This window comes from Monodelphis domestica, chromosome 1, assembly GCF_027887165.1.
Source record: "Monodelphis domestica isolate mMonDom1 chromosome 1, mMonDom1.pri, whole genome shotgun sequence".
NCBI classification, from domain to species: domain Eukaryota; kingdom Metazoa; phylum Chordata; class Mammalia; order Didelphimorphia; family Didelphidae; genus Monodelphis; species Monodelphis domestica.
The window spans coordinates 573,136,867-573,164,585 of record NC_077227.1 but is presented as its reverse complement, the minus strand read 5'-3'; the positions used below and the strand labels follow the sequence as shown (position 1 = coordinate 573,164,585).

At 39.4% G+C, this 27,719-nt stretch overlaps 1 protein-coding gene across 1 annotated transcript in view; it reads left to right on the top strand.

Moving 5' to 3' along the window:
* Positions 1–27,719, top strand: part of ADD2 (adducin 2) — a 177,589-nt gene that overhangs the window by 53,794 nt on the left and 96,076 nt on the right. Inside the window, exon 2 of the mRNA XM_007476305.3 lies at positions 5,312–5,377. The gene's annotated coding sequence lies outside the window, so the exon portion shown is untranslated. The remainder of the gene's footprint in view (positions 1–5,311; positions 5,378–27,719) is intronic.

Sequence of the window (27,719 nt, the reverse complement as noted above, 5' to 3'; positions counted from 1 at the left end):
TCAGTGACCTTATCTCCTCTTGCTGTAAGATTCCGAGGGTTTTACGGGAAGTACATCCCCTGTAATTCCCTCCTTCCCCTCCGTAATTAAATAGGAGAGCAGTGGGGAAGAGAGAACCTAAGGCTCATGCCCCATTGTTTCCTGCCTCCTGAAACCTGAAAGAAGGCAGTTCCAGTCAATCCAGGAAACAGTTATTAAGTATACTAATACAAGGCACTGTGGATGCAAAGATGGAAACACAAATTCTATTCTTAAGGAGTTTATAACTTAATGGAAGTGGGGGGAGGCATGGCTGTTTTTTGTGATACAAGAGAGAAATAAGTGCCCAGGAATGGCTTCCAGTAAAGTGTTCTGAGAAATGCGAGGAGAGAGAGATCATTTTCACCTGGGGAGTTGGAGGATCATAAAAGGGATTTAGTAGAGGAGACTGAACCCAAAATGAACCGAGACGGAAGGAAGAACTTGATCAGAAAAGAGAGGCATGGGAAGAACTCTGTTCTAGGCAGAAGTATGGCATGAACAAAGGCTTGGGGAAAGGAGAAGAGGCAGCACCAGAACAGGAACTGAGAGCAATCTGGCTAGAATGTGAAGGGAAGTAATACAAGACCAGGAGGCTGGGCTCCAGACAGATTGTAGCAGTCCTTGAATGGCGGTATCAGAGATTCACACATTTGATAGGCAATAAGCAGGCATTAAATGGTAAGTAGAGAATGATCTGACTAGTGCATCAGGAAGCTTGCTTGGACAGTGATGTGAAGGATATGTTGAAATGGGGATAAACCCAAAACAGGAAAACCAACTAGGAGATATTTCCAAGCAATAAGAGAGGGATCAAACGAGACGAATGTTTCAATTGCTCCTTTCAAAGTACATTTTTCTGCACGTGGAGACATGTTGGCTGTGAATGCTTATAGCAGTCAGCGGGCACAACTTCTCTGCCTCCCACCTGAGGCCACCTTGTCTTCAGGGCAATGAGGAGAGGGTGAGTCGAGCTTTTCTGCACAGGAACAGGTTTCTTTATATCCACTTCATTTCTGCCTGCATTACCTTAGGAAAGTCACTCATCTTCTTATGCCTCCGTTTTCTAATTTTTAAAATGAGAGGGTGGAACCAAGTGATCTCTGAGCTCAATTTCCAGGTCTCCCATGCTATGTTCTAAGATCACAGGAGATAATAGTTGTAAAGAGTTAGCGTAGTGCCTGGCACATAGTAGGTGCTTAATAAATGCTTGTTCCTTTCCCTTCCCCCCCTTTTCTAAGATGCTATTTAGCTCTAACATAGGAACCTAAACCTGAAAATGAAAGGGACCTCAGAGCTCATTTTATCCAACTACCTCCTTTTACAGAATCAGAAACCAAGGCGCAAAGAAGGGGAATAGCCAAGGCCACTCAGGACTGTAATCTAAGTCTTGTTGTTCAGTTGTGACCCCATTTGGGGTTTTCTTGGCAAAGATACTGGAGTGATTTGCCATTTCCTCCAGGGCTAAGTGGTCAGATGGCTAGTGAGTTTCCAAGACTGGATTTATACTCAGGTCTTCCTGACTCTTTGTAGGCAGAGATTAAGTGATTCGCCCAGGGTCATGCAGCTAGTAAATGTTCTGGTTCCAGACCCAATCAATGCTTTTATCCACTGTGTCACCTAGCTGCCAATCCTAATTCATTACATTTTTCAGATAGCACCAAAGCATTCTGATATCTCAATTTCATTGTCAGTTATCCACATCTCTCATTTGAACTGGACCCCTTAGAGTCTAAAGAAATGTCTGAATTCACCACATTTACCCTTGATTGATACAATTTAACAAACTATTGTGATCAGATGCACTTTGACTAAGTTTATTGACCATCCCCTATGTGATTTAGCGCTAGACAGCGTACTGAGAAAGAGGTGATAATAGTACTAATCTCTAAACTTTATGTCATTTGATATTGAAAGTGTGGTCATGGCAGGATGGAAAAAGCCCTAAACACAAGGTTTCAATCTTGGCTTTGCTTCTCACCTGCTATATAGTTTTGCCTCTTGTGAGTGAGGAAATAGATAAGCCAGTTTGTTCCTCTGAGCTTCAGCTTCCTTGTCTGTAAAAAGTGGGGTAGCAAGATTTGCAAATTGTTGTGTTTTTTTTCTCAAGAGTATCAATTGGGATGGTCTATACATGGTGTTTTGTATCTATAAAGGCTATATAAATGTGGTTCATTATTAAATAACCAACTGCTCAATGAAATATAATGAGCAATATGACATCAATGAGTGAAATAACTTTGCAAAGTAACTAAGATGGCAAAATGTTCAATTTCTTTGGCTGAAATCTAGATTTTCATGTATCAAATTCCCTTAATATAAAGAATATCCATATTATGTCATAATATTTGTAGTCACTGTACCCAGAGCTCTAAGTTTCTTTAATAACCAAGAGAAGTAAAGAGGCTGATGTAGAAAAATAACATTAGATGAATCTAACAGTATCTTAGGGATGGTTTAACAACCAGGTCTCTTTAAAAATTGCACACATGACACACTTTTACATTTAATTTGCATTGTTAACATTTTCTCCCGAATTCTCTCAAGTCTACACAGTCATCAAAGCAATAAACCAAGACCTGATTTGTAGCCTTTATCAATATCTGAGGCATAAATGCTCACCCTGAACATTTTAGCAACGGCCTTATAGGAACCATTTTGACCTCACTTCAGCAAATTCCTAGATGGAACTACTTGGCTAGTTCCTTGCCAATACCTGCTTGTTTGGTAGTCTCCATTGGCACAACAGCTCTTTCTGGTATTTTTTAACGTTTACCTTTTATATTTTTTTAACCCTTACCTTTTGTCTCAGAATCAATACTGTGTATTGGTTCCTAGGCAGAATATATATATATATATATATGGGATGATCTCTGTCCTCATAGAATTTATAATCTAGTAGGGAGATATGAAAATACATAAATAATGTTAATACAAGATATTTCATGAGTACCTAAAAGAACTGGAAAACAAAATGTTATAAGAAGTCAGAGGGCAGGAAAGTTTTTGCCAACTTCAGGATGGGAACCCAGGGAAGTCATCCTGGAGGAGGCAGAATTTGAATTTCAGACACTTGTTTATAATGAAATTTTATTTTTATTATCATGCAAAACATACTTCCATGTTAGTCACTGTTGTAAGTGCACACTCATACAAAACCAAAAAGCCAAAATAAAGCCATAAAAACACTGATGCGAAAGATGGTATGCTTTGATCTGTATCCATCTCACTCCAACACTTCTTTCTCTGGAGGTGGATCACATTCCCTGTCATAAGTCTTTCAAGATAAACCCAGATCTTTGCACTGCTGAGAATAGCCAAATTTCCACAGTTGATCATCGTCCAATATTGCTGTTACTATGTCCAATGTTCTCCTGGTTCTGCTTATTTTGCTCTGCATCAGTTCCTGCAGATCTTTCCAGCTTTTTCTGAGCTCATCTTGCTCATCATTTCTTACAGCACAATAATATTCCATCACCAACAAGTACCACAATTTGTTCAGCCATTCCCCAACTGATGGACATTCCCTCAATTTCTAATTCTTTGCCACTACAAAAAGAGCTGCTCTAAATATTTTTGTACAAGTAGGATGCACATTTTCCATTGGCTGTCTGTCAGGCTCTCCCTCCTTATCTCCATGTCCTGGCTTCCCTGGCTTCTTTCAAGTCTCAGGTAAAATCTCACCTTATACAGGTGAGATTTTCTTAACCCCCATTAATTCCAGTGTCTTCCCTCTGTTAATCCTGTATCTACAGCTTGTTTATATGTGCATAATTGTCTGTATATTGTCACTCCCCATTAGACGGTGAGCTCCCTGAGAGCAAAGACCGTCTTTTGTATCTCCAGTGATTAACCCAATACTTGGCACGTTGCAAATGCTTATTAACTGAGTTTTCAAAGCTGGGTAGGGATTCAAAAAGCAACAAATCAGAGCTGGAAGTTCACTGGGTATGAATGGGGTCCATCAAGCCCTGGCGTCTGACTGGGGCCTGGAGCATTTGGAGAGGAGGGCCCTGCGTATTTCCCGTGGGTCTCAGCCTTGTTAAGCCTATTTTTCAATCGTCGGTGTCAGTGTTACCAGCCCAAACTGCAATGTGTCTATTAATTCATCGCCGCATCTGAATGCCTGATGGAATGCAGAGCACATAGAAAAGCAGAATTGCTATTATCCTTTTCTCCTAACACTGGAGGAATTAGACTAATCTTTTTCCACTCCGTTCACAATAGGGTGAAATAGATGAGAGATTTCACATACACAGTCAGAGGGCTGCAATTTGGGAATGAAGCAGGATTCATTTTCTTCACATTCTCTTGTGTCAGAGGCAAAGTGGAAACAACTGCTGGCGAGGCTCTTGAGAAATCGTACAGCGTTAATTAGCAGACGTACCGTGTGTTTAAAATACATGGCATATTTAAACAGCTATTAAATTAAACCTACTTTGCAGATTGGACAGACCATCTGGCTTTAAAAAAATCTAGTAAAAAGGGTTTTTTGTTGCATATGATCTTTCAAAAATGTTAATTTTATATCATTTTTATCTGTATATGTCTCATGTTCTACCACTAAAGACCTCCTCTTAGGCCTCATCCTGGAGGTAACCCCAGGTTTTCAAAGGTTTTTTTTTTTTCCCTACAGACTATAAGTTTTGGCAGGTCTAAACAAAAATTGGAAAGATTTCAAGTCCAGGCCTGCCAACAGCCTATACAGGTCTTCTGTTGGAATAATGACCAACCTGGCAAAGTGGGCAGAAGCCCCTCACTAGACTCTTGGTAATGGATTTTTTTTAAGCAACAGCAACTCAGGAAGACCTTTAGGAAAGGCCCAGGAAGCTACAGTCTGTCGATGGAGAGGGTTTAGCCCTGACATGGAAATCATGACTTTTGAAAGCCTCATATTATCCAGGAAGCATTTTTTGGTTTACAATATATTGTCATAGGATCATAGGCTCACTCGTTTAGAACTTGAAAAGGCATCAGAGGCCAATCTGGCCCAGATGCCCACCACCACTCCCTTGCCCATTTTACAGATTAAGAAACTGAGGCCAGGAGAGTTTGGGCAACTTGTTCAAGGTTTTATAAGTTATATAGGCACTAAGAGTACAGGTAGAATTTGAACTTAATTCCTCTGATTTCAATCCATTGTTCTTTCCCCGGTATCACTCTCATCTTCAACCCTGTGACATAAATAAGGGACACAAAAACCCCATTTTACAGATATGGAAACAAAGGCTCATAAAAGTGAAGTAACTTAAGGTCACACAGCTAGTAAATCATTGTCTTTTCTATTTAATAGGTGACTAAACTGAAGAAAAGAGACAAGGAAGTGACTTGACCAACACCAGCTGACAAGTCTGGCAGGGTGAGTGTATTTAATTCGTGATCCTCTGGCTCTCAGATTTATGCTTTTGTTCCTCATGACCTTATGTACCTTCTAATACCAAGAAATCAGTTATAATAAAAGTCATAATAACTTCCTTACCTTCCACCTTGGAATCAATATTCTGTATTGGTTCCAAGGCAGAAGAGTGGTAAGGGCTAGGCAATGGGGGTCAAGTGACTTGCCCAGTGTCACAGAGCTGGGAAGTGTCTGAGGTCAGATTTGAATTTAGGACCTCCTGTCTCTTGGCCTGACTCTCAATCCACTGAGCTACCCAGCTGCCCCCAATAGCTTCCATTCTTATGGTGACTTAAGCTTAGCAAAGCATTTCCCCCACCCCACTGTTGTGAAGTATTGGCTTTTCTTGTACAATTATCTACATTTTACAGATGAGAAAACTGAAGATCAGAGATGTAAACTGACTTTGCTAGGATGACAGAGATAGTAAGAGCCTGAGCTGGGATTCAAACCCATGTCTCTTGCTTCAGAGTCAAAGGCTTTAACCTCCCATAGCACACAGCTTTGGTTTTTGACCTAGTTCGTTGCAGACCCACAGCCTAAAATGATTTGCTATCCCTCCCTTAATTATGATGGATCATGGTATTATTTGTCTGGCTGGTAAGGAATAATATTTCATGTTTTTCAGTTTTGAAGTGACTGTAGAAAAGAATCTCAAGATAGCTTTTTAGGTGATATCATTGAATATCCTGGATTTGGTTTTATGAGCCCAGTGAAGCAAAACAAGGGATCAGTCAATTAGGGAGTCAACATGCATTAATTGTGTCCACTCTGTGCCAAGGCACCGTGAAGTTCTGGGAATATAAATGTGAAAGACAGCTTCTGTTCTTGACAAGATTACACTCCAATGAAAGATGAGAGCAGATGAAAGGAGACTGAAGAGTAGGGAGGGTGGAGGTAGGGGTAGAGACAGAAGAGATCCAAAGTGGAAAAGGCCAGAGAGTCAGGAGTAGAGAAGAAGAGAAGTGATCTGTGGCTGGTCTGGGCATTTTCTCAAAAGGAGGTTCCAGGCAAGAGCTCACCCATGGGAGGAGGTGCCCCAGGAAGGAGTAGAAGCATCTCCAGGGTAGGAGGTTAAAAAGGTTGGACAGTGGGCAGCTAGATGGCTCAGTGGATTGAAGGGCAGAGAAGGGAGTCCTGGATTCAAATCTGGTCTCAAATACTTCTGAGCTGTGTCACATTGGACAAGTCTTTTAATCCCCCTTGCCTAACCCTTAGCCCTCTTCTGCCTTGGAACCAACACTTAGTATCAATTCTAAGACAAAAGGTAACAGTTAAAAAAAAAAGGCTGGACAGTTAGGAATGGAACTATTGGAACTAGGAACCAGGAGGCTGGACCAGGGTTCAAGTCCTAGCACCACCTCTTAGTAGCTGTGTGACCTAGACAAATTATTAAATCTCTGTGATCCTCAGTTTACCTATCTGTAAATTGGAATTATTTAATTTACACATAGGCTAGCTCGTTTTGTGTGATGATTGAGAGGATAAACTAATGGATTAAAAAAACCTCTTTGTAAATTGAAAACTGCCATACTTATGTTGATAAGTAGCATTATCAGTGGATTAAGAACTCAGAAGTCAGGAACCTCCCTCTGCCACACAACTGGCCTTAGGACCGTGGGCCAGTCATTTAAGCTCTCTGTGCTGCAGGTGACTCTGTGCTTTGAAAGATGATGAGCAGCTTGACTTAGCACGTAGATGCCCCTCACCAGAGGACAAGTTGGACAGAAATTGCTCTTCCCTGGGAGCCCCTAAAGTCATGGGTCCATCCCCATCCCCCAAGACATATAAGGGATTGTTATCAGTCCCTCCCTTTCTATAGTGCTCTAGCCCCCCGCTCTTTCTGCTGCCCATTTTGCTTCTCTCTGCTTCTGACACGGGAAAGAGGATGTCTTGGAAAAGGATGACCACTGGATTGGAACATTAGAATACCCAGAGTAGTTTTTCCCACTTTCCACATGTTCTTTCTTTTCTCTACACATCACTTTCCTCACTTGTAAAAGGAAGGGCTTAGACTATATTGTCTCTCAGATTCCTTTCAGCTCTGAGTCACAGAATGAGGATTCTTCCTGTTGGTGCACATCCAGGGTCATTGTCAAACCCAAGAGAAGGAAGGTCTCTCTGGAGACCTTTTTATTCTAACATCAGAAAAAAATCTTCCTAATGAGGTCTTATCTTTTCTGAACTCAGCTGGGCAGGCTAGATGGAGGGAAGCCAAGGCAGGAGAGGAACCATCCTTGGGGAGGGGGGGTTGAGGGGAGCGATTCTCTCTGTTATGCTTAAAAAAGGGAAATTGACTGTAAGTGCAGCCGTGGATTTCTCTATGTCTAAGCTAGACAAATGTGCACTACCCCGAGACATTAGCCTGGGCAGACAGGAAGCCAATTTGAGAGGCAGGATCAAGGATTCCCGGCAAAAGGAATTCTCATCTTCTGCCTTTCATTGATTATCTCCTGAGGGAATGAGGTGGCTTCCTCATCCTCCACGTCCTGTAGCAAATGATGGACTGACCACTCAGGGACCTGAGCCGCCGCACAGACTTTTTATCATGCCATCTTGCTCCTGAAACATCCCAGCCTGGCCTCCCTGCTTCTTGTTGCTCAGGGGAAGTGTACCGTGCAGGAGAGAATAGGAACACGAACTTAAAAGATTTGGCTTTAAGTCCTGGTTCTAACATTCTATGACTAAGGTAGGAGTAAAAATGAATAAATATTCCTAGTATTTAAAAATATATAGGATTTTTAATACTAAATCAAAAGAGAGGGAAAAGAAAAAATATTCTTTCAGCCAAGTGAGCAGAGCAAAGAGAGACAGAGACGCACACCTGCAGCACTTTACCAAAAGCACAAGCTCCGAAAAAAGAGCCCCGTAGTGTGGGTCTCAGCCAAATTTATCTCCTAAGCATCCTTACATAAAATGAGGATGTAACTTAAAAGGATCCTGGGAATGTAGCTCAGGTGTTGCAAATTTTCCATCTGCACACTGAACAGGTCCCCTGAGCACACTTAGCCTCAGTTTCCACATCTATAAAATGGGAACCAACTTTACAGGGGTTTTGTGAGTAAAGAACTTTGTAGAGAAAGTACTATAGAAGCATGAGTTATAAATTTGTCAGACAACAAACATTATGAGGAGGTTAGCCAGGTGTCTCAGTAGATTGAGAGCCAGGCCTAGAAATGGGAGGTCCTGGGTTTAAATCTGGCCTCAGATACTTCCTAGCTATGTGACCCTAGGTAAGTCACTTAACCGCCTTCGCCTAACCTTTACCACTCTTTTGCCTATATGTAGTATTGATTCTAAGACATAAGGTATAAGTTTTAAAAAAACCCAAGCATTTACTGAGTGCCTACCTTGTGTCAGGAATTGTACTAAGACCTGGGAAGATACAGAGAAGTAAGGATGGGCCATGCTCTCAATCAAAGAGTATTATTAATATGTTTGTGGGTGCCCACATCAGAGGTTTCACAGCACCAGCCATCTTCTCATTTTCCATTGTAGTATGGAGGTGAGTAAAAAGTTTAGCAGGTCCTACTTAGCTCTAGGGCAGCTGGGCAGCACAGTGGATAAAGTGCCAGGCCTGGAGTCAGGAAAACGCATCTTCCTGAGTTCAAATCTGACCTCAGACACTTACTTGCTGCGTGACCCTGATCCAGTCACAACCCTGTTTGCCTCAGTTTCCTCGTCTGTAAAAATGAACTGGAGAAGGAAATGGCAAACCACTCTGGGATCTTTGCCACGAAAACCAAGTGGGGTCATGAAGGTTGGACACAAGTGAAAGGACTAAACAACAATAAAACTTAGCCATGAAGGTTTCCAGGAAAGGAGAGCCTCTAAGTCTAGTGTCTTAGGATCGGCCTATTTATATAAGCCCTGTGGAAGTGTAAAGGCTTCTCTTCCAAAAGGCTCCGGGGAGGAGAATTCTTCTCCCACTGTTGAACATCTTCTCCTGGGCCGTAAGTCAGAAGTCATAGAAAGGTTGCATTTGGCATCCGTGGAGAGAGTAGTTGTGTCTCCCCCACCTCTGCCTTCCTTGCTGCGACCGCAAGATCCTAGAAGTACTGAAAAGGGGATTAGAAGCTCTGGGCTGTGCTGATGAGCTCCCTGGAGAAGGATTAAAACCCAGCAGACTGAAGATGGTTTTTAAATTTGGGAAGTTTCATATTCCCTTTTCAAACATTTGAAATATTTCCGCTGGGCCAAGTCAGAGAAAGAGTCCTTTGTCTAGCCAGAATGAATAAGTGCACAGATGTCACTTACTTGAAGCAATCTTAACACGAAAATCTAGAGCCATAGGATCATAGAAGAGGATTTATGGCTGGACGAGACTTTAGACACCCCTCATTTATAGATGAGGTCACCGAGGCCCACCGAAAGGAAGTGACTGGCCCACGGTCACATGTGCTATAAATGTCCCAGCTGAGATTTGAATCCTGGACTTGGAACTTTGAATCTCGTGCTTTTTCTGCCGAATGATGCTACCTCAAACATATGAGCATTCTCTGTACACAATGATTCTTCACTATAATGAAGATTCATTGTTTGGAAAATTTTTAATGATTTAATTTGAGCACAAGTTTTCTGGGGCTTATCTTGTGAGAGGCGCTAGGGTCCAGTACCAGAAATTATGGATCTGGAGTGAGAGGGCCTTCGTTTGAATCTTAGCTCTACTTTTTACTTGTTGTTTCATCTTGGGCGAGTCATTTCACTTTTTGGGACTCTGTTTCCCCATTTGTAAAATGAGTCAGTCAATTAGTATTTATTAACCATTTACTATAAGCCAGACCCTGTGCTAAGCACTGACTCATAAATACAAACCAAAACAGAGATAGCGGAGAGGATTGGGTAAATCTAAGGTTCCATGTACCTTCCAGCTTTAAACCCTATGATGTTATTATGTAAGGCAAGGAAGGCCTGTATCCCGGTGCCATCACTTAGAATTGAGCTGGGGCTGCTTTGTAGAAAGGTACCTGACTGGGGCTGTAAAGGGGAAGTGAACCACAAGCAAGAATTTTCTGAAAAAAAGGAAAGAGGAGCCTTATTTAAAATGTAAATTGGACCTTGAGAGATGCCTAAGGCTAATCCATTTGATGCTCTCTCTTGGGATCTTGGGGTTTGGCTTTCATGAAATGTTTTGCATATGCAATTAAAAAGTACATGAACCCAGATGGGTCCCAGGTTTACATGATTTATTATAGGGTATATTTTATTATTATTTAAATAAATATTTTTAAATTAATACCCTTAACCAAAAAAAATCACATGTATGTAAAAAGTGGAATAAGAATTATAAATGAATATAGAAACTACACTCTAGAGTGTATGAATAAAGGAAAAAATATACTTACCAGACATAGGATAAGTAGCAACATAACAAAGATAATTGCAAAGACATCAAATTTGCCTTTCCCCCCTTCTAATACCTTTCCTTGTTAGCTATTCTTTTGGTTTCTGGTCTGGTTCTGATTTTACTTTCTTCATTTTGCACCCAAAAAGATCTTATAATAAAAAAATCATTATTTTTTTTATCACATTCCTTCTCTGGAATCTTTACTGGTTTTCTATTTCCTCTGGGAGAGAATACAGATTATTCTGCCATGGAAAGCCTTGTCCCTCTCTGGTTCCTATCTGTCTTCCCAAGCTTATTTCCTTTTACTTAATCTTATATACTCCAAGCTGTAGCTAAACTGGCTAATTGAGTCTTCCCATGCATGTCCTCCCTCCATACCCTTGCAGAGGCTATTCCCTAGGCCTACAATGCTCTCTTCCTTTAATTCTGTCTCTTAGAATATCTAGCTTCACTCAAGGCTCAGATCAACCACCAACTCTTAGAATAAACCTGACCCTCTCAGGTTTTAGTGCTCTCCTTCCTCATCTCCCCCTCAAATTACTTTATATGTGTTTTACATTTATTTATCTGAGTATGTTTCATTCTTTAAGACAAAGTAAGTCCCATGAGGGCTGTGCCTATTTGTTTCCTATATTTGGATCCTGAGCACTCAGCAAAGCATTTTGCGAAAAGTACATACCCAATCTATGCCTGTCGAATTGAATTTCTTAGTATTCTTCATATTCGCCATTTTTGTGATGCAGTAATAGTTCATTACATTAATATGCAATCATTTACTTGATAAATTGTTGGATATATTCAGTGGTGAGCTTTTTAAGGGCAAAAACTGTCTTTTGTTTCTTTTTTGTATCTCCAGAGCTTAGCACAGGTCCTGGCCCATAGTAGGTGCTTGTTGGATTTTCAATGACACATATGTTGTTTCTAGTTTTTTCCTATTATAAAGTCACTGCGGTTTAGTTTTAATACAGAAGGGAATCTTTTTCTTTTTGGAACTCATAAATACCTTGGAGTGTATATAAAGCATGAAACATACTCAAACAGCAAGTTGTTTTTTAGAGTTATAGGTAGTAAACGTGTCCCATCTTCTTTAAGATAGATGATCTATGTAGAGACAGTAGGCTGGTAGAAATGAAGATTTGGAGAGCAGCAGGGAAATCAGAGCAAGATATCTAGCAAAGGATTAACAACAAAATAACACACCAGTAGTAGATGAGATAAATAAAGAAGAAGAAAAAAGAGACAGAAAGTCAGAGAGAGAACCCAAATAGGTTCATGAAGAGAACCTTGGACATTACACATATTAAGCAGGTAGAATGAGGAAGAAGAGTTATTGAAAATGTTAAAGAAAGAGCAAAGAAGTAGGAAGAGATAGAAGCCAAGGAAGGAGAGGGTGTCAAGAAGGGGTAGGTGGTCACCACAATCAAATGGTGTCTCCTTTTTTCCACAATAACTTATATTATGCCATAGATATTGTCCTTCCAAGTCACAGCTTCATGTCTTGAAGGATGATTAGAATTTTAGCACAGATGAACAGGAGCCAAGATTCTAGCCAATTAAAAGAATTAGTGTGAAAAAAAAAACCATGAAAGTGACAAAAAGCAAAATGAATACAGTGAATGACAAGCAATCCAATTTGGCATTAGAGTATATAAAGAGTAGCAGTGTGAGATATGTCAAAGTGTATTATCTTGTTGGAGGACTTGAGTTCAGGTTAGGGAGTTTAGATTTTCCTTGGTAGGCAATAGGAAACTTTTTGTGTCAGTCAACTCCTTCTTTTGTTTATTTGTTTGTCTACTTGTTTTAAATCCTTAATATCTGTCTGAATCAGGACTCCAAGGCAGAAGAGTGGTAAGAGCTGGGCAATGAGGGTTTAGTGACTTGCCTAGGGTCACACAGTTAAGAAGTGTTGGAGTTCAGATTTGAACCCAGGACTCCTTTCTTCAGGCCTGGTTCTCTATCCACAGAGCCATCTTACCTGTCCCAGCTCCTTTTTTTGTTGCTCTCCCCTGGATTATTTCACTCCCTTGGATCCAGTCAGTCCCCACACCTAGACCTCCTCCATCCAGTTTTTCCAGTCTTGCTCCCAGGGTCACAGAATACTATTAGAAGAAGGTAAGAAAAACTAAATATCTCTCTGAAGCAATGTTGTACACTTGTACTTTGTTACTCCTCAGTAGCACCTTTCCCTCATCACTCATGGAATCCTGAAATCACTCCCTGGAACAGCCCAGCCTTTTTTCTTCTCTCCTTAAGTTCTAACGATACTCTTAGCCTACGATCTTGCTTCTCCTTTAACAGAGAAGATCTAGCAGAACAAATAGAGATTCCACATATCTAGTGGAACTAATACAAATCTACTTTTGTCTTGCTCTACCCTCAGCCACCTGGTAATATTCTTCTCATTCTTGCCCCTGACCTCAGAGGAAAACTAAAGAAAACCTCTCTTCTCTCTGAAACCAATCTGTCCTAGCCTCGAGATCCCATCTCCTTCCCACTCCTAACCCCTTCTGTAGATAAAAATGTAATCTCTCCCTGTCCGTTGGCTCCTTCCTCACATACAGGTCTTGCTTATCTTCAAAGCAGCAACTACCCAATAAACAAAATAACTGCTTCTTTGACCCATCGTAGTGCCCCGTGATAGGGAGAAGAGGAAATGGGAAGGATAATGGGAGCATCTCAGAATTAGAGGCATTGGCTTTCCTGTGAGAAGAAATCATTTTCATTTTACTGAAGCTGAATCTTCCGCGGCTGTAGATATGTGGAAGAGAGAAAACATAAGGCATGAAAAAACACAAGAAGCAATGGCTGGAGGTTGATCAGCTGTCAATCAAAGGAAAATTCCATTTGGAATGTTACCGGGAAATAGTTGAAGGCAAGAGCCAACTGCTGACTGATTGCTGGGTTTCTTGACTAATGGTGGTGACTTTGAAGGAAGAAACTGGGTTTATCTCTGGAACTTGGTATAATCAAGTTGGAGGTGGCCTGGCGGATTGGAAGGCAGAAGAAGAAGAACAATAGTCCATATATATCTCTCTGAGTTGCTCTGTTTCATGGTAGTGACTGAATTGCCATTTCTCTCAATATCCTCCAACCTAAGACTCATTGTAGATAATAGGGAAACCTCCAACCCTTTTACCTCCATCCTCCATCTTTTCCTGTTTTCCCCAATAAGCCTCTATTTAAGATAAAAGAAGATAGAAAGTGTTTTCATTTGAGACAGCACAAACTCACCCTGAGTAATTTAGTAAGCAGCAGAAGAAGACAAAGGGGAGGGAAGCTGAACAGACTGAAGAGGGAGGTTGGGAGAAAAGAGGGAGGAATGGGAGGAGGGTAGACAAAAGGAAGATAACACTGGTGGCAGGAGATAGAGGGCCTGGACTAGGGTGGCTTTCTCAATCCTAAGTACTTTGGGGCTCACATTTCAGAGTTGTTGGCATACACTCATAGAACCCAAAACCCAACACACAAAAATTGCCTTTGGACCAACCACCTGCATGTCCTTCCATGGCCCCAAACTCAACATGTCAACCATTTAATTCCTCTTCCTCTCTGCTTCTTACCACTCTACCAATGTCATAGGAGCCTAACTTTAGATCCAGAAGGGACCTCAAAGGTGATGAAGCCTACTCATCCCATTTTACAGAGGAATAGAAAAAAGAAGTGCCTTTCACAGGATCCCATGACTAGCAAACATCCAAGGCAGGCTTTGAACCCAGGTCTTCCTGATTCTAGACTTGGTGCTCTACCCCACTCTAGCCTGCTGTCTCTTGGATAAACTTTTATTTTGTTAAACTTTTCCCTTCCATCTTAGAATCAATACTGTGTACGGTCCCAAGGCAGAAGATTGGTAAGAGCTAGACAATGGGGGTTAAGTGACTTGTCTAGGGTCACACATCTAGGAAGCATCTGAGGCCAGATTTGAACTTAGGAACTCCCATCTCCAGGCCTGGCTTTTTTTAATCCACTGAGCCGCCTAGCTGACCCCCATCTTGGCTTTTAAATATATTATCTTTTTCACTGTGTTTCTATTTATTCTGTTCAGTATTTTTCAATTACATTTTAATCTGAGTCAGGTGGCACTAAGGAATGTTATAGGCCATAGGAATCCAGTGAATCACATTTTTGACACTTCTAGCCTATAGAATCAATTCAATTCAACATTTATTAAGCACTTACTGTGTATGTGTAAGGAACTGTGCCATAAGTACAGGGAATTTGTGGGGGTGGAGTCTTAGGTCAGAGGTTTCATTAAGAAATTCTATCATGAGGGAATTCCCACTGTCAATGCCACTCAGAAATTGTTCTGTGATTCATAATCTTTAAGGAGGGTTTCTTCGGGGCACTTAAAAATTATGTAATTATCTAAGAATCATCCAGGCAGGACATCTCACCCTTTTTTACTACATTAATGGCAGTCAGGTGCTAGATCTGGAATCAGGAAGACTTGGATTCAAATATAATCAGATATTTTAGTAGCTGTGTGACTTTTGGCAAGTCACTTAACCTCTGCCTCAGTTTTTTCATCTGTAAAATGGGAATAATAATAGCTTCTTCCTCCCCAAGTTCATTCTGAGGATAAGATGAAATAATATTTATAAAGCACTTAGAAATCTTCAAAGTACCATATAAATCTAGTTATTATTATTATTCCATGCTAGGCACCAGAGATACAGATATTCCATAATCTTTGCCTTCAGGGAGTTGACATGCTACTAGTTAGAAATTTGCTTCATATTTCTAAAATATATTTTGAATATACTTATTCTTTAAACCTTTACCTTCCATTCTTAATGTATTGGTTCCAAGGCTGAAGAGAGTGGTAAGGGCTGGGCAAAGGAGGTTAAGTGACTTGCCCAGGATCACACAGCTAGGAAGGGTCTGAAACCAAATTTGAATCCAGGATCACTTGTCTCTAGGCCTGATTCTGAATCCTAAACATACTGATTTTAATACATAGTATCTCCTCTTTTGGAATATAAGCTCCTAGAGGGCAAGTCCTTCATTTTTATCTTTGTATCTCTAGCACCTAGCACAATGCCTACAACACTGTAGATGCTTAACTCACTCATTAAGTGATAATTCACAGAAAAGAAGAAGCTCAGCCAGGAAGAGAACATTTTCCTTGATGGCCGTATTCAGATACGAGCATCAAGGAAAGCTTTGCTTACAGTGCCTGAATTTAACCTTGAAGAAAGAAAAGGATTTTAAGTGTAAAGAGGGCATGTTTTGAGCATGGGATGCCCTAAGCAAATGCACGGAGATGGGAGATAGTATGTTGAATTTGGGCACAGCTGGTAATTTAACTCAGTTGGGATGTACAGTATGTGTGGGATGTAGTTTGTGAAGTGTATGAAATAAGCCTGGAAAGGTAGCTTGAAGCCAGAGTGGGAAGGCCCTTATGTGCCTCTCTAAAGTGCTTGTAGTTTTCCTAAAGACAAAAAGATCTGAGAATTGGTCAGTCCATTGGAAGATCTAAAGAGAGCCATGTCAGCAAAGCCAAGGGAAGAGAGAGCCTCCAGGACAGGACCTTCAACAGTGCTGAACACTGAACAAAGGTCAAGGAAGATGAGAACTGGGAGAAGACAATTAAATCTAGCAATTAACAGGTCATTGGTTGCCTTTGAAAGAGCAATTTCAGTTGAGTGGTGGGGTCAGAAATTCAATTACAAGCCTGACATTTGAGACCTTCTACAATCAGGCTCCATCCTACTTTTCTAATCTTATTGTCCTCTGTCTCCTCCTTGTCATGAGCTTTATATTCCAGACTAACAGTATTTACACAAGCTATCCCCATATCTGAAATATGGTCCCTTCTCATCGCCTATGAAGGCCCAGCTTGGGCCCATATCTGCCATGAAACCTTCACCATCTCTCCAGTGAAAGAAAATGTTTTTCTTTTATCAACACATATTTTTTCCTACCATTTTCTCCAGATCTTTCATTTGCTCCTGTCGCCTTCTACCCTGTAGTATTCTTATTAATAAGAGTTGGTATCTCTAACCCATTGTTGATGGATGTATTGATATCCTCTAACCCATTCCCTTCTTAGATCATAAACTCCTAGGAGGCAACGACTTTTGGTTTGGCATCTGTAATCATAACACTATGCATTGCACACAGAACAAAGATATTTGTCGAATTTAATTCAATTTAATTGAATGCCTCTGGCTGACTTCTTCCCATACCTTCCTTTTCTCCCTCCTTCTTTCCTCCCCCAAACCTGAGTATATACTGAGAAAAAAGCTTTTCTTTCGTTTTTTGATAAATACAAGGGCTGGACTAATGTTCATAAACATCTCACTTTTCTTTTGGACAGACCCTATCATTTCAACGGTATCAGATACTTTGGGTAAGAAAATTCCAATTACCAATGAAGCTCAGTACCTAATCTACAATTTGCAGGCTCGCAGAATTGACTGGGGCACTGAGGAGTTAAGTGACTCGTCACAGAACTACTCAATGCCAGGTATTTCTCTGCCAGGATGTCTTTACAGAAATACCTCATATGGGACTTTGCGACTAGTAGCCATGTGACAAGCCAGGACACTCCTGAAGGACTTATGGGAAAGAATGCTATCCGCATTGAGAGAAAGAACCATGGGAATAGAAATGCAAAAGCAAAACATATGACATCACTTATCACATGTATATATGGGGATGGGATTTGGGTTTTAGGCCTTAAAAAAATCACTGTATGGCAAAAATGAATAATCTGGAATTTGGTATCAAGTAACAACATTTTTACAATCCAGTGGAATTGCTTGTTGGCTCTGGGAGCAGGGAGGGAAAGAAAATAAATCATGTAAACATGGAAAAAATTTTTTAATAAATTAAAAAAGAAATAAAACAAAAAAGAAATACCTCATATGCTTGACAGCCTCACTAGAAAAAACTCCTGAAAATAGGGGATAAATCAAAACAAATAAAACAACTGAGCACCGCAAGTTAGATACAAAGCATTTGTTGTAAGAAAGATCCTCATATACTTTCGCAGAGCCTCTTAACTTTTATTTTAGACATGAGTATAACAAATGTTTCTTTTAAAAAATTTATTTTAATAGTATTTCCACATAAGTTTTCCAAAGTTATATGATCCATATTGTCTCTCCCCTTTTTTTCTTCCCCCCTCCCAGAGCTGGCAAGCAATTCAATCTGGGTTATTCGTGTATTATCACTTGAGACAGATTTCCATATTATTCATTTTTGTCAGTGAATAATCTTATAAAACCAAAACCCACAAACATATGCCCATATAAACAAGTAATGAATCCTATGCTTCCATCTGCATTCTGACTCCAATAGTTCTTTCTCTGGAGATGGAGAGCATTCTTTGCCATAAGTCCCTCAGAACTGTCCTGGATCATTGCATTGCTGCTAGTAGCAAAGTCTATCACATTAACAAATGTTTCTTGGAGGAGTAAATAAAGTTAGGCTTTCTTTTATTCTAAGCTTCCACCAGATTAATAAGCAACAAAATAGGAATGGGGAGAAGAGTTACTCGGGGGAAGGCATGCTGCCTGTCGTGCGGCCTGACCATAGACACAAAGTAGTGAATGAGAAGACCAAAAAGCAGGCATAAGAAGTCCCCAAACCTAGCTGGCTGGAGCCACTGCCGTAGGGGCAGAATGGCCTAGATGTTTCCATGGCCCTTGAGGCTATCACTGCATGGCCATAAGTGTGAGAGGCTGGTGAGCTATTTTTGGTTGAGCTTCATGGGGTGAATGTTCCATTGGTAAGATCAATACTTTACTGATCCAGGAAATACTTTATTAGTTCACTCAGGAACGAACAGGAAAATCAACTTATGGTAACAAAACTTGCAGGAGACAGATGTATAAAACTAGAAGAGAAATGTTTTCATTTACAGTAGGATGTGTGTTTGGCCTGCAGTTAGGTACCCCTTTAGGAGACCGAACTAGAAATTAGAAACATGCTTAATGAATATAGATGCAGAATAAAAGGTCTCACGTATTCTTAAGCGATGTGTCTATAGTGATTAATTAAATGTCCTTTTCAGAGAGGTTTTCTGCCCCATAAAAATTAGTCTTGGGAAGCTAGGTGGCACAGTAGATAGAGCACCAGTTCTGGAGACAGGAAGACTCATTTTCCTGAGTTCAAATCTTAGATACTTACTAGTTATGATCCTGGTCAAGTCACTTAACTCTGTTGGCCTCAATTTCCTCATCCATAAAATGGGCTGGAGACAGAAATGGCAAAGGTCCAAATGAGGTCATAAAGAGTAAGACCCAACTGAAAGATGACTGAATAACAATAATAAAAATTAGTGCTCATCCTACAATAACGATATATATTTCTAGATGACTTTATAGTTTTAAAGTCTTTTTTTATCATAGCACCTCTTAAGTGCTATGATAACATATCCTCATTTATAGGTGAGAAAACTGAAGAAATAAGAAGTGGCTTGCCTAAAGTTCATAGAGTTAGATGGTATTTAATAAGGATAATGTGAAGTTTTTATCTTTATATTAGTCCTGGACAACTCACTTCATCTTATTGTTTTTAGTTTCCTCATCTGGGTAAGGAGGGAGTTGGAATTAGATGGTTTTTTGGTTTCCTTCCAACTCTGTTTATGATTCTCCGATCCTCCTCTTTCCTTTATCTCTGCTTGCAGCAGATGTTGTCTGAGTTCAGATCTGTTCTCCGGTCCTTTCCCAGGGCTTGCCCTCCCTGACGACCCCTGCAGCCACACTGATCAGCGAGGGAACCAGCCTATCCCATTGCCTCCTTCTCCAGCCTCTGTCATCCTTTAACCCCATTCCTTTGGTTTCTCCAAGGCCCCTCAGGCATGATGCATGGCACAGATTACTTCAGGACCACGATTAAGGAGGAAGATTTCCCCCCACTCCCCACCTGCCCCATCTTACTTATATATCTGGCATTAAGTGGGACAGTATCTAAGAGTAAGGAGGGGGAGAATCCCACTGAATTCTGCCCAGTCAAACCATATCTGGAATGCTGTGTTCAGTGGGGCATCCTATTTTAAGAAGGATGTTGATGAACTTGAAAGCATCCAGAAGATAGCCAGAATGACAAGTTCATTCCACATAAAGATCGTTCGAAGGAACTAGAATTCACCTGGTGATGAGGAGGCTTAATCAATAAGCAATTATCAGACACCTATTGTGTGCCAGGTACTGTGCTAAGTGCCAAGATACAAAGTCCGTATCTCCAAGGGAACTCAAATTTTATTGAAAAGGCAACAAATACATATACATAAATATATACTTAAGGCTGTGGAATGGGTTGACTTGACACATCATGGAATCTTTCTCATTGGGGGCCATCATGCCAAAGCTTGATGACTTCGTGTCCACTAGATTGTCAGGGTGATTCTGTTTCAGGTATGAGTGGCATATAGTTACATATATTTGTACATGTTACTTCTAATGTCAGAAAACAAGTTATTTGAGAACCAAGATTAGTTTTATCTTTTTATTCTTTGCATGTAACACAGTACCTGACTCAGAGGAAGCTTTATGCATGCTAATCGATCCATTGATATTAGATGATCAGAGAAGTTCTTACTAATTCTGAGATTCTTGGATTCTTGGACTCAAGTCCAGGCCTTTTCAGTCTAAATCCCATGCTCATTTTACTCTTTAGTCTAGCCTCTCTCCTGGGCATTTCTGGAGACACACAGACTGGTCTTTTATAATCTATTTCTCCTTTGTCAAAATTCCTTATCCATTACTACAAGCTTTTATTGTTATAACATTACTTCATGAGACACACACATATGTGTGCTACAATTAATTAGATTTTAGCTTATTTTGTTATTTGTAATTTAGATAGATGTCTTCCTGAAAAGGTTTTAAAGATGGACCTTTGACTCCTTGATGAAGTTTGGAACATATCATCTTTTACAAATAGGTCATTTCTTGGGAATACTTCCAAAGATAGATAACCGTATCCATTTATTTGAAATAATTGTTATCCCAATCAGAGTTGTCATTTACTATTCTTGCCTTCAAATTCCCTGAGCTTATCTAGTGTTGAAGCTTCTCACAATCATACAGTTTATATAGTATAATATTATACTTGATATTTATAGTTTTTCCTGCTTTTAAAATCTTATTTAATACTTGATATTTATAATGATGAGCTTGGATCATCAAAAAAAAGTACTCGTTCACAATGCTGGGTTAGTCAAATGTTATTTTATATCACTTAACACTATAATAATGCAGTTTTTGGTTTCTTGGTTCAGTCTTACCAGTCCAGAGTAGAATCTTCCAAATGTCTTAAACCACCCAAAGTACAATTTCTTTGCATTTTCTTTGATTGTTCATTTGGTAATATTTTCTGAAATGGTCAAAAAGTAAAAAAAAAAAAGCAAACAGACTAATAATATTTATATAAAACAATGAAATAAAATGAAACTATTATTCTTTCTGGAATCATTAAGATTAAAAAATATCATCAGATCAATTAAATGTATATTTATTCATGAACTATTTGTATCCTTTGCAAATGTCCTCATTGTAATACACGGGTGACCCTGGATTCTTGAAAGCTATGATAGTGTATGTAAACTCAGAAGGATCTTAACCAAACTGCAAAGATTTCTTTTTTTTGTATTCAATTTTATTTTATTTTTAGTTCCAAATTGTCAGCTTTCCCCCTCCTCCATCTCCCATTCATTTAGAAGTTAAGAAATATAAAACAAATTATGAAGTCATACAAAACAAATTTCTGCATTAGCCATGTTCTAGGGGAAACAAAGAAATTGAAAAGTCTGAATTCTGAAAACATCAATTCCCATCTGGAAGGGGAGAGCATTTTTATATGAATCTTTTGGTATTGTGGGGGATCATTGTATTGATCATAGGTGCCAAGTCTTTCAGAGTTTATTGATCTTACAATATTTGCTGTTTTTATCTTTATCATATTCAAATATCATATTCAAAGATTTCAAGTGGGAAGCCAATGTGTCTATAGAAGGTCCAACCTAGCTAAATATGGCAAGGCTCATTAACAGAAATTTGGCCAGTAGATGATAAAATTTTTGGCCATGAAATATATAACAAAACACAGAGTAGCCCTTAGTCCCATATAGTCTCCTTTATATATTGACAGATAAATTAAAAGAATTAAAAAAATAAAAGTTGATTTTTAGTGTGACCACAGAGGGAGTAAAAACCATAACTTCAGGAGACACTAGGTCTGTTTCACCTTGCAATGGTCAATTATGGGCATTTGCAAACAGAGAATTATGTAAATAATTGCATTTTCAGTCCCAACAACTATAGGTTTCACATTTATAGGGGTGGAGGGAGTGGTACCTCCACCATCTATAAAATCTTTCTAAAATTTTTTGTCCCTCTCTTTACACCAGAGAAGTCTGAATTTTTACTTTTTCTTTTATGGGGTGTACTTTATTTTTGAATTTTGGCTCAGTATTTGGTCATAGTATATATGTCGGTCAATGTTAAGATTTCTGCATTTCTAACCTTTATGTGTTTCATGTTCTTTTCCCAAACTTTAACTTGTTATTTATTTTAACTTTAAAAAAGAAATTGTGTACATTTATGATATCAGAAGATAAATGTGTTAATATACAATACTATACATATATTTTATGCATTTCTCAGTTTCTAAACTTTTTTCTGTGTCATCTACTGGCTGTCTGCAGATTCTGCAGCACTCCCCCAAATTCCCAATCAGTTCCTTTTGCCAACTCATGCTACATTGAAACTCTGATGGGCAAAGTCAAGATGTAGAAGGGATATCTGCACTTCAGAACATGAAAGAAATAGAGAAATTCAGTTAAGAACTTGACAAGATCATTCAAATTAAGTCAATACATACCTTGGCATATGGTGACTTCATTGTAAAAGCAGGGTAGAATGGCAAAAAGTATAGTGAAAAATGGGATTCAGAATCAAGAAGTGAAAGAAGTTAAAGGTTTGTTAGCTACTGATAAGCTTCACTTTTGTGCATCAGAATATTTCTTTCAAGAAGAGAATTATGTGGCACAGAGCATAGAGAACCCCACTTTTAGTAGTAGTAGTAGTAGTAGTAGTAGTAGTAGTAGTCTCTCGGTAACCGAGGATGACTATTGTCTTTGTGTGTGTTTGTGTACAAAGACACTTGTGCATGAAGATTTAAGTGGAAAAGTCGGTGCACAGAGACAGTCCCACTCTCTCGGCGTTGGAAGCCTGGGTCCAGTGGCACGAAAAGTCATTACACGTGGAGACGTCCTCAGCTGCATTGGATGGCTGTGTTGTCTTTTGTGCTCCAACACGCCCTAAGCACTCCACAGTGCTTTGCTGCGTCGCCCTCTCAGCCGTTGAACCTTCTTATTGGTTTTTTCTGCCTGTTCCGCCAAAGCAGTCTTCAGATGCTGGGTGAGCAAAGCCCTGGTTCACCAGGGGTCGATGACCCGATGGCTACCCTCACAAGGTTTGGCCGGCCTGTCGAAGCCGTTGCCCAGGGTGTGGCCGCTGCCTCATGCTAGCAGCTACTGGGAGCCACAAGTGAGAGCTGGGTGTCAGGTGAGGGTCAGAGGCTGGAGAGCTGCCCTAAGAGGGCACGACAAGCCCTCCATACCAAAGATATTACTCCTCCCTGAGCACCCCATACACCCCACCCTTTTTAGGGATTATAAAAAAATGAAATAAATTGTCTTCTAACAGGAAGAAAAATAGATTATTTTCTGACAGAAAGAAAAATACCAGTTAGTCATCAGAGTAATTTCAGAACCAGCTCTCCATATGCAGTCAGATCATCAGCAGAGTTCAAAGTAAGTGCCAAATTAAAAAGACAAAGATGAGAGGATGCCATGCTTAGTTAAAGGAATTCAGCTCATTCATCACACCCTGCATACAGCCTTTCTTGGTCTACTCAGTTGCTAGTGCCTCCCCTATAAAATTTTATTGTCTGTCTTTTGTACATGTTTTGCAATGCTTGTGTGTATACGTTTTCCCCCTTGATAGAATGTAAACTCCTTGAAGGCAAGGAATATTTCATTTTTGTCTTTGTATCTTCAATACTTAGCTTTTGGTAGGTGCTTAATAAATGTTTCAGTGACTGAATCCAAACTGTTTAAACAACCAGTCACGCTTGAAAAATGGTAGAGATAAAAATAAAGATGCTCACTGGAGCTACTATAATTTCTTAGAGGAGATAGTTGATTGGAGATAGCCATCACATTAAGGAAGCTGAAAGAAGCCAAAAATTTCTTTAGCCAGCAAATAAGTCATTTTCTTGCTAAATGAGGAGATGTACCCTATTTTCAATTAAACCAAGAGCAAGAAACAGACCAAAGTCAGAACATATGGAAGTATATGGAAGCAAACTATTGGTCGACAAGAAACAATCAAGGTCTCATTTATTTGAATATGTTCTGATAAACATTTAGCAATTTTATGACACTGGATGATATATTGTATAAATAACAGTAAATGTTATGTAGTGAATAAAATTAATGGAGAAATATGGCCACCTAAGGCACTCTCACTTTAGGTTATAAGTTCATTTGCAAAATATTACAGAGGAGAATGATGAGAGATGATGAACATTATGGCATCACAAAATCCTAAAGAGAAATTGAGGAGAAAACTAAAAACTGCAGAGAACTTGATTTGATAACCTATTAAGTGAAGTCATCTTCAAACCATTTGTAGATGCAACTGTGAGAAACATAGCAAATAGTGCAAAAAACAGGTCTTTTAGCTTTTTATAGGAATCTAGTTTGTTATTTTTTCAAATCCTTACCTTCTGTCTTAAAATTGATACTAAGTATTAGTCCCAAGGTAGAAAAACAGTAAAGGTTAGGTAATTAGAATTGAGTGTCTTGCTCAGAGACACACAACTAGGAAGTATCTGAGACCAGATTTGAATGTAGGATCTCCTGACTCCATGCCTAGCTCTCTATCCCTTGAGCCACCAAGTTGCCCTGTTTAATTGGTTTTAATAGTAGAATCATCATATTTTGAATCAAACAACTCAAGCAACTTGTGAAGTAGTAGTAATAGCACGTGAGATAAAATCTTTGGAAGAGTGATGACCTGACAGACAAATAAAATTAGTGCCAGAAACACTGCAATTTGTGTTGAGGGAGGGAGGATTGATTTTCATAAAACCCTTCAAAAGGAAAATTCCAGCAGAATAGAAAAGATTACAATGGTTTTGCCTACCATCCCCATTCCCAGTGATCAAAAAGATATCATAAATTTTGTCCCATAATCTTTTTCATCTCTATATGGTCCAAGAAATAGAACATATTTTTGTTATTCTTTTAGATTTACAAATCACTCCATTTATATTATTTAAATTGATATTCTTGAGAACTCTATGAAGCACATAGTGCAAGAGTTATTATTCCTATATATCCGCATTTTACAGATTAGCAAAATTAGATTCAGTATGATTGATGATATTGGCATGACACAGTAAAAAGAGCCTTGCTTCTGAATCAGGGGATTTGGATTCCAACTCTACCTCTGACATCTGTGCCTCTGTATGAGTCACTTAACTTTCATGGTCCCAGTATCCTAGTATCCTAATCTATAAAATGAGGGCATTTGGCTAGTAGGTGGCCTCTATGGTCCCTTCCAGCTCTTGACCTATTATTCGAAATCACTTGTCCATACTAGACACCATCCTTTAGAGGAGAAATGACAAGGGTGGAATGCAGAATACTACTTTTATTCCTGAAGTTATGCCTCTCAATACAGCCAAGATCAAATTGACTTTTTTTGTGGGATTGACACATTATATTGTTGATTTGTACTGCTCTTACAAGCCACTCAAAGCCCCAGAAGCTTTTTTTCTAAACAATCACTATTTATCATATCTCCCCTGTCTTATACATGTGATTTTTTATAACTAAATGTGACTGTTTATGTCTATTGTATCTTAATAGATTCAACCCATTGTTGCAGCCTGTCAAAGTCTTTATGGTTTCTGACTCTTATCCAATGTGTTAGCTATCCCTCCCAGCATTGTGTCATCTGAAAATTTGAGAGCATACCATCTTTATCATTATATATTAGTTAGTTGATCTCTCAATCTCTAAATATCTTCATTTGTAAAATAGACTAAATAATCATGAACATTCTTTGATTTATGCCTGTTTTACTTATTTCTTTAGGGTATACTCTCATACTCTTCAGCCTTCATAATATGTGATTTCTCCTGAGAATATTAATTTTTTCCATCTAATTATAATTTTAATCTAATTAATCTAATTTCTTTTGAGAATAATAATATTAATAAATATTAATATTAGCCACAGTGACACATTGTACATAGCTGTTCTAGGGCCTTCACTTTTCTTTCAGCGCATTTTTGATTCTCATCATTCTCATAGACCATAAATTCCTTGAGGTCAGAAATTATATTTATGAGTATTTCTGGCTTCTTAGTTCCTGGCACATGTAGCCACTTAATAATTGCTTATTAAGTGAATGCTCCTCAGACCATCTAAAAAAAGGCACGGAGTAGCAAAAGAAGCAAACTAAAATTCTTGGGAAAGTTTTGGTATGGAAAAACAAAGACTCAATGTTAGTTTAGGATTATCTTAATGTTTTCTTTATCCATGTAGGATCAAGATGAACAAATAGGAAATCATCTCTCCATTTTGGGTCTGCTGAGCAGTCAGCTCATCCTGGCTCAGTAGCCATTAAGATGACTGTGTCTTCTTAATAGCCAAAGTCCTTTCCCCCTGAGTCAGTCTTGGATCCTATAGAGCACACTCACTTGTTTCCCCCCATTACACATGAATAGTTGGTGACTCTTTGGGAAAAAATGCTCTTTCCTTTCCACCACCTTTCCTGGGCTGCTTCTCTTCATCTCTCCTCCCTTCAGGTTTATAACAATATGCACCTCAGCTTGTGGTAAACTGTCCATATTTTTTTTTAACAGTCACAGTCTGCTTTGGTCATTTGTACTCTTTCCATTCACTATTTGAGTTCCTAACTTCAAAGGTGTATGGTAGAAGGTTGAGAATGGACTTTTGGGTTCAATCTAGGGGGTTTGTTTTTGTTTTCAACCCTTACTTTTTGTTTTAGAATCAATACTTTGTATTGGTTCCAAGGCAGAAGAGCGGTAAGGCCTCAGCCATGGGGATTAGTTGACTTGCCCAGGGTCACACAGCTGGGAAGTGTGTTATATTTTAAGAAGTTAAAGCTCGTCCAGTGGAAGCTGACCCCTATGGGTCTATAAATAATGAGAGGACTGGAAATCATGTGACACAAAGATCAGACCAGGAGGAGGAGGAAGAGGAGAAGCATAGGACCTGGAACACCCATGCCCCTTTCAACAAGTTCTTGGGGGATGGGAGGCGATTGAGAACTGGGAAGGGTTTGCTTGAGAAGAGATAGTTTAAGGGGGAAGAGAACTATGTCCAAGTAGCTGAAGGACCGGCAGGTAAAGAATGATTGGGTCTGTTTTCATTGGCCCCCAAAAGCAGAACTATGAGCAATGGATGGGAGTTACAGGAAGAAATGTTTCATCTGAGATATAAGGAAAATGTCTTAATAATTACAGCAGTCTAAAAGGGGATTTCAGTGACTCGAGGAAATTTTCCTCTCAGAATATCTTTAAGCCAAGCCTGACTTGCCAGCTGTTGGGGTGAGGGAGAGGAGATTCCTACTCAGGTATCAGGTGGGCTAGATGACTTGAGAAACAGAAGTGTAAAGATGGCAGGATTTGGAATCAGAAAACACACATTCCAGCTCTGCTACTTACCATGGAAGGTATGCATATATGACTACTGGCAAGTCATTCTCCTCTCTGGGCCTCAGTTTTCTACTCTATCAAATGAAGATTTTGGACTTGACATGTTCTAGAGTCCCTCCCAGGCTGAAAATGCATCTCTCTACTATCCCTTTCAGCACTGATATTATGTGGTTGCTTTGATAATCTTTCATTTGAGGAAATGATTCTACACACACACACACACACACACACACACACACACACACACACACACAC